We start from the raw sequence: 15,387 nt of genomic DNA, 5'->3' as shown, positions 1-15,387 counted from the left end.
GTTCTCAAAATCAGAGAGGGCTATCCCCATGTACCCAGGAGCTGAAGCCTGGAAACTGGGATGTATTATTCTCAACTCTTTTTCTCTCACCCTCCATGTTTAACTAGCCCCAGGTCATGAAAATTCTATTCTCTGAAAATTCATCCTCTGTATCTCTCATAGGTACTCCAGGACCTTGTGGAACATGTGGGGACATTGTTGAATAGCCACACACCTTCTCCATGCTAGGCCCTGTGCTGATAGTGGAGGCACAGAGGTGGGTCCATCTTTATTCCTTAGAGGCCTCAGGCTGGTGGGCAGAGGGTCCCGTCACCACACTCCTGAACTTGCCTATTCAATCCTTTTACAGTTTAAGCCCCTACACAGTAGAACACAGTAAGACCTATAAACATGGGTTGACAAGAACTGGACTGGCTGAGTGGGAAAGCCCTTTCCCTCTCTGGACCTCTGTTTTACCACCTGCATAATGGTGTGGAATTGACTTGAAGAAGTTGGGGGCTTTTTCAGTTCCAACAATCTTGAAAGCAGTGACTCTCCAGGCCACGGAGCAGGGGAAGAACGGAGACAGAGGCATAGCTGTTAGGATGCCTGGCTAGGGAGGAGGCGCTCCTGCTCCTGCTGAGAGTTCCTTTGGATTCCCAACCCTCTTGCCCTCACCTCTTCTCCCAGGAGGATGTAAAACCCTTTGTAAAGCCTTGCTGAAACAGAGAGGCTGCTGTTTAGTCCTTCCCCAAGCCCTGCTGGGTTATCTGACTGGCCCAGGGCCTAACCTGGCTGGTGACTGGCTGCTCCTTTCCAGCTGGCATGGAACTGGAGTCCAGGCTAGGAAAAGAGAGTCCTGGATCTCTGCCCAGAGGCTGCTGCAGCAATGGGTTTTCGAGTCAGATAGTCCTGGGATCAAACCCCAGCTCTGCCACTTCTTAGCTGTGAGGCTGTGATAATTTTATGTGTCAACTTGACTGGCTCACAGGGTGCCCAGATAGCTTCAGACTTGGACTGGAACTGAACCACCAGTTTTCCTGGGTCTCCATCTTGCTAAGTCACCCTGCAGGTCTTGGGACTTGCTGGCTTTCATAATTGCAGAGGCCAATTCTTTTTTAAAAAATTTTTATATATATATTCTCTTATAGACAAAGTAGAAATTTAAACATAAGTGCATATATAGATATAAGCATGGATATATATGATACATATGAATATATATGGATAGATATGATATATGTGAATATCCTATTGGTTCTGTTTCTCTGACTGATATGAATGCTCTGGGCAATTTGCTTGCTTACTCTGAGCTCTTATTTTGAAATTTGTTAAAAAATGGAAATAATAATTTATACTTCCCTGCTTTAGAATTCCCATTATTTACTGAAAAGAACTCCAAATCTTCTTTGCAAGTATTTCAATGCTTTTCTCTGCCTGCCCTGGACTGCTTTTCTGAAACTCATTTGACCCCATCCCTAACTGGATGCTCCAGCTCTAGCTGGACACCGTTCCCTTTCCAGCCCCTATGCCTTGCACCAGCTGTTCCCTCCTTTGAAATGCACGTCTTCTCTTTTGTCTACCTGGTAAACTCTCACACATCCCTCAGGGTCCATCTCCAAGGTGTCCTCGTGTCGGACCTTCTCTCTTTCCCTGAGGAGTTGCCCGTGTCCTCACAGTGCCAGGCACACCCCTTGTCTGTCACATTAATCATGCCATGTTGGGGTTGGGGGTCTGTGTGTCTGTCTGCCCAGACTGTGAGCCCCTCAAAGGCGTGACTCCAAACCACTCATCTCTGTGCAGAACAGAGTGATGGTTTCCCCTTTGTGTTGGATCAATGTTTTTCAGTTTATGAAGCACTTTCAGATCTAGGAGTTCATTTAAACTCACAGCAACCCAGGGAAGGATGCAGAGTCAGGATTAAGGTCCCCAGTTCATCCCACCTCCCCGGACAGGGCTTTTTCAGAAAGGAGAACTCAAGTGGGGAGAGGGAGTTGGTTCTTTGGCTTCTAAGGCCTGCAGCTCAGCAGGGTCTTGAAGGGCAAGGCCCGCTGGGTTGGGGGAGGGTGGGTCCCAGGCTGGCAGAAGGTGCAAGGGCAGATGGAGGCCACAGGAGAGGGTTGGGGCTGGTTCTAGATGTGCCCCTCTCCATGGAGAATTGTCAACATTTCTCCATCTTCAATCTCTTCAGCTCCAGAAAATGTAGCTCTGAGGGCCAATGTGGAACACGTAAGATAATCAAGGAGTGAGTGCTCTGGGAATGAAAGGGACTGAAGAAACTCCATACATACAACAAATGTATGCACGGAAATATATTTGAACCCTTCAACTGTTCCCATCTTTCTTACATGTGATCTGTTATTGTTAGAATCCCCTCCCCAAGGTCCACAGTATCCAAAGACCCCCTCCTTAGAACCCCTAAAAGATCCTCTTCATAGGGCCCTAGAGACCTTTCCTTTAGGACCCAGAGGCCCCTGAATGGAGTCGAGACCCCCTTAGGGTCCAGAGATACCTATCCCACTTCAGGGCTTGAAGGCCCAATGCTCAAGGGCTTGCAGTTCCCAGGTCTTTCTGATGGTGGTGCCCACATCCCCGAGAGGCCTGTCCAGCCCTTGCGTAAGGCTTATTATGCTCCATTCATTCAAAAGCCGTTCTGTTTGCAACATGAAGGGCAGAAAGAATCAGTCTGCTCTGAGCTCTGGGCTACCAGTAAGGGGTTCCTGGGCATCCTCCAGCTCATCATGGGGCTGTCCCCAAGTCGAAAAGTTCTCTTGAGTAGCTCTCATGTCCCTCACGGAAGTTGTTTCCCAGAGAAGTCCCTTGGGTGTCTGTCATCCCAGAGATGGTCTGGCCCAACCAAAGCTGGGAAAGACAGCAGCGATTTTCCTCCATGATCTCATGGGTATCTCAGAGCCCAGACATGTGCGTTCTTGTCCGAGTTCTGACTCGCTGTGCGGACGTGAGTGAGTCATTTGGACTTCCTAGGTTTCAGTTTGCCTCTGGATGGGCAGGTGAGCTCTACCTCAGGGAGGATCTGGCAATATCAAAGGTCTGGAAAGTCTCTGCTGTTGACATTTGAATAATGGGAGAAAAATACTGATGGGAGGGGCCTGTGAGGCAGTGGGCCTGAGTCAGTTCCCCTTTATGGCCAGATGACCCTTGGACAAGCCACCTTGGACTTGGTAACACTCTTCCCCCTGCTGCTTCGTTGAGTAACTCTGCATCCTCAGGTTTGAACTGCAACATTGCTTCCTTAGGAATACCTCCTCTGTCAGCCCAGAGAGCTCAGCTCCCTGTTAGAAAGTTCTCCAGCTACATGTATTTTTCTAAACAACCAAAACGATAGTAAGTAATTCTCGGCGTGCTCCCTGTTTAGCATTTGTCCTCTCAGCTAGAATCTGGGCTCCTTGCAGGAATTCTGTCTGGCCTGTTCTCCAGAGGTCATCATGGAGACTGACTCACGGGAGCTCAAGAACTGTTTCTGCATCACCTGGTGGGTTCTTTGCATCTCAGCCGCCTCACTGGGCTGCTGGAGAAACCCAGAAGATAGAGGATGAGGCCCACAAGGGTGAGGTGTGCTCTGTGTGAGGCTTTGTCTGAGATTGGAGGGGATGTAGCGCTGTGAACAGGAAGGCAGGATGGCCTGTGGCCTCAGGAAGGGAGGAGGTGGTGTGGGCCACCTGGGACCCCAGGGGCTCCATCCCTTCCAGCTGCCCGTGAGGCCCGTGTGTGGGCCCTGCTCTTTCTGTCTGAGGAGCCTTCAGCTGTGCCTCCGCTATTTGGTGCTCAGTTCAGCTCCTTGCCGCCTCCCACCTGCCCGTTCAGCCCCATTGCCTCCAACACTGACACACTCCCCTCCCCACTATCTGCCACATGGTACTCACGTTTTTCTCCACAGAGCGTCTTTTCTGCCTCCAGGCCTTGGCACAGGTTGTTCCCTCAACAGGAACGCACACCCTCCTCCTCTACCTGGAAGATGCAAGACACGATCCAGATCCGTGTTTTTCCTGTTCGGACACCTTCCAGGCCACTGCTGGCAGAGTCAGCTGCTCCCTCCTGGGAGCCCACAGACCCCGTCCTTGGGTGTCCTGCTCTCTGGGCAGTACAGTACCTACTACACTGGGCTGTGATTGGTTTCCCTGTCTGTTTCCCAGCCCTACACCTGACTGGGAGCAACCTGGAGGCAGGGGTCAGCTCAGCCCTGCTCTGTGGTCCCAGTACACAGCCCAGGGCCTAGTGCCAAGGAGAGATCCTAAATAACCTGGGGCCTGGGTTTCCTGACAGAAGAGACTACTTTTTGGTAGTCTCTTTTTTTTTGGTGCCCTGCCCACCTTAGGCCATATGAGGAAGGAACGTCAAGGACAGGAGCCATCTTATTCATTCACCGTCCAGGAAACTGAGGCCCATGGAGGGGTAGGGATGTGCCCCAAATCCCACAGCACATTAGTGACCAAGCTGGGCCCAAACCCAGGGGTCCTGGTACTTGGTCCCCACTCAGCTCTGGGCTGTAGCAGCCTTGCATAGTGTCTGGCACTGAGCCAGGGTGGCTGGAGGCCCCTGGGGCCCAGGCCCTGCAACAGCCCACTGTCTCAGCCCTTCTGGCTGGGCTCGCAGCCAACTGCATCACACGGCTCTGGATGGCCCTGCCAAAGGTCGCTGTCAGCAATTTGGGGAGGTGGCCAGGCCACTTCCCTCTGGGTGGCTCAAAAAACAGCAAGGCCTAGAGCAGTGTCTCTATTGGACTATGGGCTCTGGGCATGGCTTTCCAGCTGGACAGTGTCCTCCTTGCCAACCTGATTAGAACTTGATTAAGCCTGAGGTAACAGTCCAAAGTATACAGAGCAGAACCCGGCATTGAATATGCACTCAACAAACACTCACTAGTATAGCATCCTTATTATCACTATGATGATGGCTGAGAACCCATAGAGCACACAAACTAAAAGCACAGGCCCTGAAGTGTGCCAGCCGAGGTGCTAATCCAGGCTCCACCACTTACCGAGTAAAGCAAAGTACGTAACTTTTGTTTTTTAGTTTTATCTTTTTACTTATTTATTTTTGTTGGTGGCGAGGTAATTCGGTTTATTTACTTATTTTTTAATGGCTGTACTGGGGATCAAACCCAGGACCTTCTGCATGCTAGGCATTCACTCTACCACTGAGCTATACCCTCCCCACCCATGTAACTTCTTTATGCCTCAGTTTTTCAATCTTTAAAACAGGGTTGTGGAAGAATTAAGTCAGTTGATATGTATAAGGTAATTAGAATGGAGCCCATACAAAATGATCACTAGTGTTAACTTGTTATTAAGTGGCCCAAATCCCTGGACTAACACAGCAGCCTCCTCCCTGGCCTCTCGATCCCATTTCCTCTACATTAAAACTCAAACTGACCCCATCACTCCTTCTCTGTTTGAAAGTCTTCAGTAACTGGCTCTAGGACAGGTTTATGTCCAAACCCCTTGGCCTGAGGGTAAGTTCTGCTCCTCTTCGGCCCCTGCCCGGTTTCCTAGGTTCATCTTCCCGCTCCCTGCCATTCCTCCCATGCTCCAGCCGTAACAAATCCTTGCTGTCCCTGGAGTGTGCTGTGCTTTTTCATGCCTCCGTGCCTTGTATAAGTTTTTCTTCTTTCACCACCCAGCAAGTTCCTGCTCCACTTTCAAGGCCCAGTTCGATGTTGGCTCCTGCAAGTCTTCCCCAGTGCACCCATAGTTACAGGTATCCCCCGCTTTTCAAAAGTTTGCTTTACACCACTTTGCTTTTACAAAAGACCTACATATTAGTATCTGCTTTTGCTAACCAAGAGAAATCCGAAGGGGATTTTCACTTTTACATAAAACAAGGCAAAATGTGAAAATAGTGTTCAGCATTTGTTACACAGCCTGTGTTATACAGAGGCAGCGTGCACCTGGACTGGAGCAGTGAGAGTGGCACGGCCACGCTCCTTCCCTGGGAACTACACTCAGCATCTCAGCATCGAGCTGCCATAGTTTTGAACTGTGTCTGTGAGCACCTCTGCTTTATCTTGGTTTACTTTGTGCATCTGTGTGTCCTAAGGTAATTGCTTCTTCACCTTACATCATTTTGGCTTACGAGAGGTTTCAATGGAATGCTTTGCTTTCAGATAGCAGGAGAAACCTGTAGTTGCTCTCTCGTGTTTCCACCATCTCACCCAACACTGCAATTACCTATTAACATGTTTCTTCCTGGACTGTAACCTGTGCTTCTTGCAGGCCAGAGGCAGAAGCCTGACATTTGCTGAAGAAATGAAGGACTTTGAACCCTCCTTCCAGAAATGTAGCTCTGGGTCAGTACCCATGCTAGGTACTGGGGGACCCTGGGCACTCAGAAGAGACTGAGACCTACACTTTGTCCTTGAAGGAACCCCAGTCATTTGGGAAGTCAGGATAAGTCCATGTATTTACAAATAAAAAGGCACCCAGTCACGTTTCCAGGAGATGAACTGGAAGCTGTCAGGTGGGTTTGGACAGGGAGGAGACTCAGGGAGGTACTGACTTCAGGGACCTCCAAGTGGTTCTGTTAGGTCAGAGTGTAAAATACAAGTGGGAGATGAAGCTGGATGGGCCTCTGTGTGGCAGGCTGGTGAGTCTAGACTTCACCCTGCAGGTGATGTCCCTCCCCTGCGCCTTGTTCTAGGAACTCTTGGCCTGGGGATGAGTTCCTAGGGCATTTCCTTCTTTTCCTTGGGAGCAAAGTAGGTTCAGGTTGGAGCTAACAGGGAAAGGCAGCCCAATTTATAAAACACATTTATTTGATACAAAAACTCTGCCCCTGATGGCTGCCTGGCAAATTTCTGCTTGTCTTTCAAGGTGTGGCTCTGATGTCCCCTCTGAAGCCTTCAACCTACCTGAGCTAAGCTGGTCATGTCCCACTGTGTTCTTACTGCTCTCCCCACGTGTCTCTGATTTTTGCATCTTTCTCCCCTACTAGACTGAGAGGTCCTTGAGGGCAGGCAGTCTCCTTCATCTTTATTTCTTGGTCCCGAGGGCCCAGTATAGATAAGAATACATTTGCTGAATCAGTAAATGTGTCTATTTTGCAGATGAGGAAACTGAGGCTCATAGAATGTAAGTGATTGCAGAAGGCCGCCTAGTAAGGGGCAGAACCAGGACCAAGCTCAGGTTTGGGGAGTCCATCTGGTAGGGATGGAAGGCATGACTTCAAATGGCTATGGTCAGAGCTTGCAAACTTTCAAAGGAATCATGTCTCAGTTCTGATCACTGCTGCCCTGGCAATGGCACAGCTGAGAGAGGAGGGAAGAAACATATTGAGCACCTGCTGTATGAAGACCTAGCATGGGGCACTCTTACATATAGGACTCTATTTAATTTGAAAGAAGGTGTCATTATGGCCACAGCACAGGGGAGGAAGCTGAAGTTCATAGGAGTGAAATGACTTGTCTACTATCCCCCAGACAAGGAGAAGCAGAACCTGGGGGGTCAGGGGCTCATATGAGCAGGAGCAGGGGCTGGGTGGGGAATCTCAAAAGGGATGACCTGATATGTCTTTTGGATTGGAGTTGGGGGACCAGTTCCAGGATTGTGCCCTCTGGCCCTGGGAGCACCTCCACCCCAGAGACAAAGGACGTTGCCTTCTGGGTGTCTGCCCACTGCTGTCTGTCTTTCCTGCTGCTCTCCTGGTCTGGTGAAGAGCATGTGAGGGACTGCATGCTGCTGCTGCAGGCTGCGACTCTGGCCCAGCTCCAGCCCGAGCCTGTGCAGGTCTGCCACTTCCCCACACCTGTGCCAGCCTGAGGCCGAAGCAGGGGAGGCTCAGTGCCTGGCCTTGGTGGCCTCAGGCCAGTGGAGCAGCAAGGATGTGTTGGTGGGGCGGGGGTCGGGAGGAGAACTCTGACCTACAAGGGAGTCATATTAGCCAGAGCCAGCACCCCAAGGGAGGGGACTAACACACCCCACCCCAAAGCCACAGCGGTTTCCTTTTTATCTCTGCTGCTCTGAAGGGAAGGCATGTGGCCTGGGATGTGGAAGAGGAGAGGACTCCAAAGGCCCTGCTGGGTGGGGCCGGCGACACGTCTCACAGGTGGTAACTCTGATAACAAAAGCCCTCGACCCCACCATGTGCCGGGTTCTGTGCTGGAAGCTCTATTAGGACTAATTTCTTTCTCACAGCAGCCCTGGGAGAGCCTCACTCCATTACAACCCCACTACACAGCTGAGGAACATGAAGCTCAGGGAAGTTCAGTGACTTGTTCAGGTCACACAGCCGGGGCACGGAGAACCTGGGATTTGAGCTCAGTCTGGCTCCAGAGCTAACAATGTCCTTCTCACATCATTTGGGAGCCCAGACTCCTGGGTTCTAGGTCAACTGCTTCCTTGGCCAAGTCCCAACCTCGCTGGACCTGATTTTCTTCCTATAAGGTGAGAGGATTAGATAAGGTAAATCTGAAGGCTCTCACATTCTGTGTCTATGGTGGCCCTGCGGCCCTCGAGGAGGTCACCACGGCAACTGTAAAGGGAAGGTCACTGTGTCAAGCCCTTCAAACACAAAGATGAAGTGCAGTTTTGTGAGGTGCTCACAGAAGTCTAGTGGAAAGACACTCAAGTAGTTCAGTACTGCCAAGTATTTAATGTATTATGGGGCTCAGGCCTTGAACTGGGCCATGAAGAGGTAGGATTTAGACAAGTAGGTGGAGAAAGAATTACAAATTCCGGGTAGAGGGGACAGCAGGAACACAGGCTGGGAGCTGAGAATCTGGAACCGAGCTTCACACTTTTCATTACCTCTATGATGACCTTTGAGATCAGGCCACTCCACTAGAGCACACTTCCCAGGTGACCTGGGCCCTCTTCACTAATTAGCATCATGGCTCGGAGCCAGACAGGCTGAGTTGAAGTCCCAACTTCAACACTTAACTGTGTGTCCCCCGGGTTTCAGTTTCTCACCTGTAAAATGGAGATGATGAAGGTACTAACAGGTTGCTGTGAGGATTAATTGAGATGTTGCATACAGAGGGTGCAGCATGAACTGTGACACACGGACTTGCTGAAAACATCTTTGCAGGAGGTCCTTCCCTCTTCTTCACCCACCCTACTAGTCCCCTTGCCTAAATCTTTCATCTCCTCAGGGTTTAGTTCAGTCTCTTCTCCTCTGGGAAGCCTCCCTTCTCTGGCTGCTGCAACACTCACTGCCTTCTCTTAACTCCTACAGCCCTTGTCTATGCCACAAAATTCATTACCTCCCCAGGATCTAGACTGCTTCCCCCTTCTCCAAGGTCTCAATTCCATTGGGAATTCACATGTTTTCAGGGAAGCTGATTCTATTCCCTCCTGCCCCCATTCTAAGGGTAAGATACATGATTTAAGCTAAGCCAGTAAATAACCCCTGCCCCTGATGGCCAATTAACAGGTGGGCAGATGACCTTAATCAGTCCCACAGTGAATCTTGCTGGGAATTCTCGGATACAGATTCTCACCATTTTCTCTTTGGCTCCAGATGGTATAGAGTGCAGATGTGAGGTCCGGAACTGCTGCAGCCATTTTGCTGCCATGAGAGAAGCCAGCCTGAGGAGATGATAGAGTACAGAGCTATGGACTAGCAGAGAAATTGAGTCCTGATCAAATCATCCCTGACTGTCAGGCTCCACTAGACTTTTCAATTGCATGAGCCAACATATTTCCTTTAAGCCAGTTTTCTGTTATTTGCAATGAAAATCATTCAAACACCATCTAGTTCAATTATTTTGTTTACCACAAGATGTATTTATTCACTTACACCTTGATTAGGCCCCTACTACATGCTATAGTAGGTGTCAGGGATTTAATAATGAACAATATTGATGTGGACCTATCCTCAAGTTTATAGTCTGGTGGAAAGAATCAGGGATTAAAATGATTGCTTTGGAAGCTGATTCTGATGTTGTATTTAACCTGCTCCATCCCCCTCCTTTGGACAACAGAATTCTGACTTTTCTTTGGACACTGTATAAAGGGCTGACCAACTGAGCTAGGCCTGGCTGACTGGCATATTCCATGCCCCTGGCCACAGCGACTAATTCAGTGATGGGCATCAGAGTCAGCTCTGGGACTGCAGACTTTAAACACTGGTCCAGTACTTCTGCCAGGGGTCACTAAACTGGAAAAATGTAAGCCTGGGATTTCCTTGGGTTGAGAGAGTGCTAAGACTAGTTGTGAGCTGGCAGCAATAAACTTCTCTGGCTTCACCCATTAGTTCAAACAGATATCAGTGCTCCACCTGGGCTGTGAGACGAGGAGAGGGGGATAAAACAGACATGGCCCCTCCTTTTGAGGGCAGTCTAAAGAGAAGGACAAATGAATAAATAATCACAACACAGCATAGCCATACTAGGAGTAATCTGAGAGGGCACCAGCTCAGCCCAAAGGCATTAGTTTTTTGTTTTTGTTAATTATGTGATACATTAAACAGAAAAATTAGAAGACCCAATAAAAACTTTAAACCCTTAGTGCCAACACTCGACTACGATCACAGTTAAAAATATTTTCATCTGTAACCTTCCAGTAGTTTTCCTATGTGTATAAACTTAAAAAAAAAAACAAACCCTAAATGCAATGTGGTATATTGGGTTGACTCCTGTAAGAGAAAAAAAAAAAGACATTAGTGGAAGAACTGGTGAAAACTAAATAGTCGAAGTCTAATAACGTGCTAGTATTAATCTCTTAGCTTTGACAAACGTACCAGCGTTATGTAAGATGTTAACATTAGGGGAAGCTAGCTGAAGTGTATGCAGAAACTCTGTACTATCTTTGGAACTTTTCTGTAAACTTAAAAGTTATTCCAAAATAAAATGTTTACTTTAAAAAATGGACCCATTCTCTATTGTTTAAGAACTTTTGTTTATTCACTCAGTAGTTTATCATGAAATTCTTCTGTCTTGTAATGATTTATTTTCATGATCACATACCATTTCATTCCATGAATGAATCACTGTCTACCTCCCCCATAGCTGGAAACTTAGGTTTTTTCCAACTCACTCTGTTATACAAATGCTGCACATTCTTAGTCATTTCCTTAGGATATTTAACAAAGCGGAATTGCTGAGCTGGAGCTGCTAGCTCGGGAACACACTGAGCACCAGAGGCTGTCACTGTTCTAAAGCCCTTGATATCCATGAACTTGTTTAATCCTGCCAACCACAAGGGGAGGTACTGCTCTCATTCCTTTGGGGCAATTTTCAAAGGTTTTCAAAGGATGAGCCAACAAATTCTCACCAGACACAGCCCACTCCTGCACCTCCCTGGTGCCCCCTGCCCGGAAGCAAACAGACCTCTCACTCCTCTCATTTTGGCTTCAAGGAGGGCAGTTCCTGCAGGCAACCATCGAGGGTCTGAGGAATAAGAGCAGGTACTTCCAGCCCAAGAGGTGGTTTCAGCAGACAGTGCAGTGAAAAGCAGCCTGTTTGGTCTGGTGCAGTACTCCAAGGGGGATGGAGGTAGCACTGGGGAATAGGAATGGGTGAAGATGCACATCCTGAAATACCTGGTAGTCATGGTAGGGTCTTTTCCCCCTTGGCAAATGGTCATGGGAAAAGAGGAAAAAGGTCATTTATTGGACAGCTGCTATTTTTCAATTCATATCGACTCTGCCCACCCACAGATGGGTGCTATGATCTTCAACTTCAGTTAAACATCTCCCCAAGGTACACAGTGAGCTACTGTCAGGTGCCGAGATCTAACCACAGGACATCTTCGTCACCCCCAGAACCCATGCCTACACCACTAGGCACATGACTGAACACTGAGCTGACAGTAAAACTCGGAATCCCCCCTCTACGGTCTCAAAGCAAAGGATCACCCAATTCCTGGTCAAAGCACTAATGTGGAGAGTTCAGGAGAAGGCGGAAGGGTGGCAGGTGGGCTGTCAACTCCATGCTGATGTACGCACCCTCATCTCCTGCTCTTCTGGGTTCTTGACATTACATTTGAGCTGAAAAACTTCTCTTCTATGGTCCCTTTGCTTAGTTTGAAAAACACCATTTCCAACCAGTTGTAGATTTCCCAAGAATTATAGGGGCTCTCTAGGTGAAAGCTGCCAGTGAGTGCCAGTGGGCTCTGTACCTTCCCTCGGGCCACGCCCCCTGCCTGGAATGCCCCAATCTCCCTCCCCAGAGCCAACCTGATCTGCTTTCTGCACGAAGCTACCCGCTTTTCTGCAGTCTGACCTCCTGTACCACATCATTAGCCTTTTCTTCACACCTCACTTTTTTTTAATAATATTTGATTTGTTTATTATTGTATTACTTATTTTGGCAGGGGTTGGGGAGGTAACTAGGTTTATTTATTTTTAGAGGAGGTACTGGGGGACTGAATCCAGACCTTATGCATGCTAAGCATGTGCTCTACCACTTGACTATACCCTCCCCACCCCCACGCCTTTTCCAAAAGAGACTCAAGGCAGTTTACAACACACGTCCGAGCACGGAAACACTAAAATGACAATAGCTGAGTTTGGGCGAGGTGGGGTAAGAATTTTATTAAGAAACCATGGCAGAGGAAAGCAAAGCAAGTGAACACAAGGGGAGCTTCCTTGCTGCCAGGGCAAAAGGAAAACACAGTAGAGAGTGAAGTACTTCTTACCTAGTAGAATGCACACCAGCTAAATAGGAAACAAAATGATCTCCTAGCTCTAAGCTCAGCTCTGTCCCAAAAGTCTTTACCTAAGGGACACCATACAACATGATGATTTTCTCTACAGCAATTTTACCCTCAAAGTACAGATCTATTCAGCCTGAGTTACAGGCAGGGTATCTGGGCCTAAGTCTTGTCCTGGCCTTGCCTCTGACACCTTGTCTTTCTACTCCTTTCTGCTCTCTGCTGGGGGCACCTGAAAGGGGCCTTCTGTGAGAGCAGCTCACCGTCCCACTGCCCAGGACAACTCGAAACACAGAGTTGCCACATTCCCAAGATGCCAGGGGGATAGTGCTCCCTCTGGGGTTGTGAATCACCCAATGACACTAGATGTATGAGGCTGCAGCCTGAGAGAGCGGACCGTGAGCAGAGCCTCCTGCTGCCACCCTTTCCAGAACCAGCAGGGATGGTGGGAGGGGGACGGATGGATGGACTGACTCCCCTCTCCGTGACTCATCCTTCTGGAATGAATACTGGTGGTCCTAAGAGCTCTGCAAATCCGGTACTTTGAAGCTTTTGTGCCCATAGCAAGGAAGCAAGAAAGAAAAATGACACAAAAAAAGGCCTTACCTGAGGCAACACCCCCCGACCCATGTTCTTCACTGTGACAGAGCAAACCTACTTGGATTTCTTCTTTCATTCAGCATTCCTTGTATTATGAGCACCTTGAGAATCCTTCCCTTCTCCCAGGAGTGTCAAAGCAACTGGCACAGTGTAAGAGGTGGGGGTGTGGAGCCACAGACCAGACTCAGCCATTCCTAGATGTATGAGCCTCAAAACGCACAGACATAAGACGGAGATGGTAATAGTACTTACTTCCCCATGGTTATTGAGAAGAAATGAGATAATGTATACAGAACCTACCACACATAAGCATTAAATATGTTAATCTATCACAAATTATGAAAATACAAAAATACAGAATTCCACACTCAATTTCAGAGGCCCATGGACTTCCAAATCTTCAGGTTAAGAATCCTTAGCCTAGCCTGGTTCCTGAGTCAGGAAGACAACAGCTCTTGCCAGTGCTCATGTTTTCTCTCTCAACTCCATCAGCATACACCGAGCACCTGCTGTGTTCCCGGGATCCCAGCCCACACGGGTCTTTTGGTCTCCAGTGTTGTCAGCACACAGGAGGGGTAGGGTCATTCCCATCCAGCTGATGAGGTACGGTAACTTGCCAGAGGGCTCATGGCGGAGGAGGTGCTGCAGAAATCCGTCTTCTGATTCATTTAGCTGGCTTCCTGAGAGGAGGCTGGTAAGGCTTCCTGAGGGCTGAGGCTGCTCTCCACCCCACTGCATCCTATCTGTGACACTGTGTGCAGACAAGAGATCCTAAGACACATGCCCTGGATCCTCAGATTGGCAGCGATTTCTTTAAAATCAGTTCGGGTGGTGTGGGCGTCTGTGAAACAACTCATCTGGAAAGGCCCTTTCTGCCAGTCACTCAATCAACTCAGCAACAAGGCCAAGGGGACAGGCTGTAGTGTCTGGGGTTTGCGTCGTGACTCTGTTTCTTACGTGTGCCCTCAGGAATGTGACTTCATTGCTCCGAGGCTTGCTGTCCTCGCCTGTGACAGGGGAATGGCAGTTGTACCCGCCCAGGGTGCTCTGTGGGGGTCAAGCGAAGTCGTGGGTGTGGGACCGCCGCACAGCGCCTGGCACGGCAGCCCTCCCAGAATGGTAGTGATTCTTACCTCATGCATCTCGGTTTCCAGATGGAGACCAAGCCCAGAGAAGAGGGTGAGCAACAGCTCACCCCATCTTCCTTTGGTTTATTCCTTCCAACTATACTAGGAGTTCTCCTAGGCTGGTCTGAGAAATACTTCCCCAAGTTTCCTGCATGCTGATCAAGGAAAGGAAGAAAATTTTCACGAGGCATTTAAATATTTCAGGGAACAAAAAGATCAGAGCAAATAAGTCACGTTGACACTTGAAAATGACTCTGCAGAGGTGGGGAAGTGGTGAAGCAGAAGAGGGAGGGGCTGTCAGGGGGAGGAGGACTTCGTACCAGTGATGTTCTGCCTCTCTCAGGAACAAGCGCCCGCAGCAACATGGTGCTTCTAGCCTGGCTCCCTGTTTCTGGGAACAGCGGTCATTTCTCAGAAACTTCCCTGGCAAAGGCAGCCCTTCCAAAGAGCATGAGAGCTTCAGTTTGGACACTCAATTGAAGCTGATTTTTGCAGGGAAAGAAATGGATTTACAAAGAAGCAACCAAGAATAATAGAGGCAGCTGAAAAGGCAGCCAAATCCCTGGCTTAGGGATCAGAAGCACTGGCTTTCTAGGCTGTAGACAACTGTCCGCTCAACAACCATCCAGCCCGGCAGGAAGCAGCTATTTTTCTGTGTATATTTGGATCCAACTAGCATTTATCTAGTGTCTGTTGCATGCCAGGCACCAAGCAAAAAGCTTCTTCTTATAAACTTCATTTACTGCCAATGAGTCTGAAGAGGCGGTACTGCCAGTCTCTTTTGTTCAGACGAGGAAATAGGAACGGAGTAAATGACTGGCTGTGGTTCGTCGCACATCCCCTGAACTCCAAGCACAGCGCTGTCTCCACTAGACCAAGCTCCTTGTCTTCAGGCTCAAGAAAATCCTGTATATGAGCAGGAGGTCAATAAGGTACAGGCTCTTCGTATGAATACACACTTGGACTTTCCTGCCTCACGGCTTCCAGTCACAAGAAAGGGCTTCCAAGTCAGATCCAGAATTCAATGTCATTTTTCTAGCCCAGATCCCCTTAAAAAATGCCATAACAGGGGA

At 48.8% G+C, this 15,387-nt stretch overlaps 1 long non-coding RNA gene across 20 annotated transcripts in view; it reads left to right on the top strand.

Annotated features, from left to right (window-relative positions):
- The window catches only part of LOC116282966 (uncharacterized), a 28,878-nt gene extending 18,074 nt beyond the window's left edge, over positions 1–10,804 (top strand). For 6 of the 20 annotated variants that reach the window (XR_012079312.1, XR_012079311.1, XR_012079320.1 and 3 more), the window contains 7 exons: positions 163–256; positions 3,393–3,552; positions 3,878–5,697; positions 6,213–6,286; positions 7,961–8,040; positions 8,130–8,378; positions 9,454–10,804. This is a non-coding gene — a long non-coding RNA (uncharacterized lncRNA). Of the gene's footprint in view, positions 1–162; positions 257–3,392; positions 3,553–3,877; positions 5,698–6,212; positions 6,287–7,960; positions 8,041–8,109; positions 8,379–9,453 lie in introns of all 20 variants that reach the window. The other 14 variants (XR_012079313.1, XR_012079317.1, XR_012079316.1 and 11 more) reach the window with 14 other exon arrangements.
- Positions 10,805–15,387: the final 4,583 nt, after the last annotated feature.

This window comes from Vicugna pacos, chromosome 13 (assembly GCF_048564905.1).
Source record: "Vicugna pacos chromosome 13, VicPac4, whole genome shotgun sequence".
Classification (NCBI taxonomy): domain Eukaryota; kingdom Metazoa; phylum Chordata; class Mammalia; order Artiodactyla; family Camelidae; genus Vicugna; species Vicugna pacos.
Note: the sequence above shows the minus strand (reverse complement) of the source record. Positions and strands in the feature narration are given on the sequence as shown.